Raw genomic sequence first — 3374 nt, 5'->3', positions numbered from 1 at the left:
GGGACTAGAACAGGAAGGAATTTTTAAAGTCATCTAATTCAACTTCCTCATTTTACAGTTGAGGAAATTAAAGCCCATGGGGGGATAACAAACTTTCTCAGGGCTTACTAACAAAGACATGGCTTCAAATCAGGTCCTACAACTCCAATTTCAGTATTAAATCTACTGAACCATCATACTTCCAAGGTGATTACCATTCTTTAGTACAAAGTACTTTGAACTACAAAATACCATAAATTGTCAGGTTCATTTAGCAATGAATAATAGCTCAAACTATCTCTGCTTTCCTGTTTGGCTTTTTTTCATCTATTCCCAACTCTATGCAAATGATTTCTACATCTATATATCCAGTTCATTTTTATTATAAAATATAGTCACTGATCACCAAATGCCATTGGAATTTCTTGAAGTAGAGAATTTGAAGGTATCTCAAATTTAACAAGTCCAAAATTCAACCCATTCCCCTCCCCAAACCATCCCTCCTGCCAGCTTCCCTGTTATTGTTAAGAGCATAACTGTCTTCCCAGTTACTCTGATTTGAAACCTCAATGTCATATTCAAATCCTCTCTTATACTTACTCCACATGTACAGTTGGTTTCAGAATGCTGATATTTCTAGCTTCATATCTTTGATATACACTTGTTTCTCTCTGTCCAGAGTTGCTTAGTAAAAGTTCTCATTGCTTCATTATTATTGCATTTCAGTCTTATTTCTTTTGAAGTGACCCCATTTAAAATTGACAAAGATACTATAATAGTTTGCCATTCTCTTCCATTTTACAGATGAAGAAATGGAGACAAAGGGAATTAAAGTGTCTTCTCTAAGGTCACACCGTTATTAAGTGTCTGAGGCTTGATTTGAACTCGGAAAGATTAGTCTTCCTGACTCCAGACCTGACAATCTTTCCATCCATCTTATAGATGCATAGCTGCTTTTCATCACTTCATGCTTCAACTATTATAATAGCTTTGTGATTGGCCGCCCTGTCTCAAAGCCTCTCCCCACTCCAAACCATCCTCCATTTAGCTGCCAAAGTAATTTTTTTGAAGTTTAGATCTGATTACTTAACAGTTCTCTCCACCTTCTCAAAATCAGAAATTCTCTCTTATCTCCAGGACTGAATATATTGAAGGCCTTCACAATTTTACTCTTTGATCATTTGGTCTTCTTATACTTTACTTCTTTCCAGATACTCCAATCTGGATACTCTGATTATTCCTCACACAAGACACTGTCTCTCAACACTGTGATGCTCTCCCTCATGTCTACTCACTCAGTCCCACCTTCTGTAGAAGTCTTTCTTGTACAAAAATATTCATAGTGATCCTGTTTGTGGTGGCAAAGAATTGGAAATTAAGTAAATGTCCTTCAACTGGGAAATGGCTTAGCAGACTGTGGTATATGTATGTCATGGAACATTATTGTTCTATTAGAAACCAGGAAGGATGGGAATTCAGGGAATCCTGGAAGGATTTGCATGAACTAATGCTCAGTGAGATGAGCAGAACCAGAAAAACATTGTGCATCCTAACAGCAACATAGGGGTGATGATCAACCTTGATGGACTTGCTCATTCCATCAGTGCAACAATCAGGGACAATTTTAGACTATCTGCAATGGAGAATACCATTTGTATCCTGAGAAAGAATTGTGGAGTTTGAGAAAAGACCAAAGACTATTACCTTTAATTTAGGAGAAAAAAACCTGTTATCTTACTATGTAATTCTGCTATCTCTTATACTTTACTTTTCTTACTTACATTCAACTTAGATCAATGCATATCATGGAAACATTGTGAAGACTAACAAATTACCTTCTGGGGGGTGGGGAATGGAAAAAGATTGGGGAAAAACTGTAAAACTCAAGATAAATAAAATAAAAAAATAAAAAAGTCTTTCCTTGACCCTTACACTTCTAATGCCTTCTCTTTAAGATGAACTTACTTTGACTTTATGTATCTTGGTATATATATATATATATAACTGATTGCATTTTGTTTCCTGCATTATAATGACCTTTTTGAGTAAAAAGACCATGTTTTTGTCTTTCTTTTTATCCCTGGCTCTTAACACACTGTCACATAGTAAGCTTGTAATATTATTAACTAATATAATCATAGACACAAAGAAGAGAAATTATGTGCATTTCAAAGATTTATTATACTGGAAACAAAATATCCTTTTAAAGTACAGTTTTTTTTAAAACAAAGCAAAAGACTACTATAAGAAGACATTATGCTATCATGCCAGTTCTGTTCTTAACTTTTAAAAGGTTAGAGTTTTTAATCAGTTATACTATTTATCAAAAGAGGCAAATTGGAAAAATTTAAGTGGAACTTCACAGTCTAGAATTGCCATGATTTTTCTGGGAAAACTTCACAGAGTACTCACTTTGTACACCAATATATAGCATCTGTTCCTGAAGAAGTTTGGATATTTAAAAAGGTCCAGTAAATATTACTGCATTATATATAGGTCAGAATTTTAGCAAAAATAATTATGACAACTTATTTCATTAGTACTTTAAGGTTTACACCTGTGTGAGTCAGAAAAAAATGTTATTTAACTTCCAGAGTGTACACCAAATTGTTCTTTTCTTTTCTTCTTTGTTCAACATTCAAAATGTGGCTTTAGAACCAGTTGGGCTAGAACTGTATTAGATTGCAATCTCACTGATAAAGATTTGTTGTCACTTATATGGACCTTCTGTCTATTAAGTCAGAGTGATCAGAGTGAAATTTTCCATTAAGTATGTGAAAAGGGCCAAATACTGCCACCAGATTGCATTTAACTGATGTGGCTCCAATGGGATGGTAGTGCCAGACTTTGAACACCATTTCAATTTCAAGTTACTAGGGTCAACTCCAATTTTATTTCCTCTGGTGTTGTCTTAGTGTTATGATTTGAATACCTGCTGACCAAATCATTGAATTAGAGGCGATGGAGAACAAATGCATATCCTCAACAGCAAATGCCAAGTTGAGTCAATTAAGCTTGCTTTTTCCCCTCCAGAGTCCAACAGTTGTTTCCCAAAGTACTGTGAATTTCAGTGATAGTACAAAATGTACTGATAATGAAAATAACTCTGTGAACAGCAAGGAAGTAAGTTGGGGCTACTTCCACCCACACAGAGATGAATTTTATGTGCAAAAGCCCAGTGGAATATAAATGAACTGCTGTATATGAGGAAAGAAATAAGAAGAGCCTGAGGATCTGAGGATCTTGGGCCATAGCCCAAGAAGGAGCATGCATGCTTTTGCTCTCCTCCTTTTCTTCTCTATTTTTGATGTAAGGTCATGGATATGAATATCCTTGTCCTACAGGGTAACAGCTGGTTGTAATAAAATGCCATGTGCAGTGTAGGTAAGAGCTTG

Source organism: Macrotis lagotis, chromosome 2 (genome assembly GCF_037893015.1).
Source record: "Macrotis lagotis isolate mMagLag1 chromosome 2, bilby.v1.9.chrom.fasta, whole genome shotgun sequence".
Taxonomy (NCBI): domain Eukaryota; kingdom Metazoa; phylum Chordata; class Mammalia; order Peramelemorphia; family Peramelidae; genus Macrotis; species Macrotis lagotis.
Note: the sequence above shows the minus strand (reverse complement) of the source record.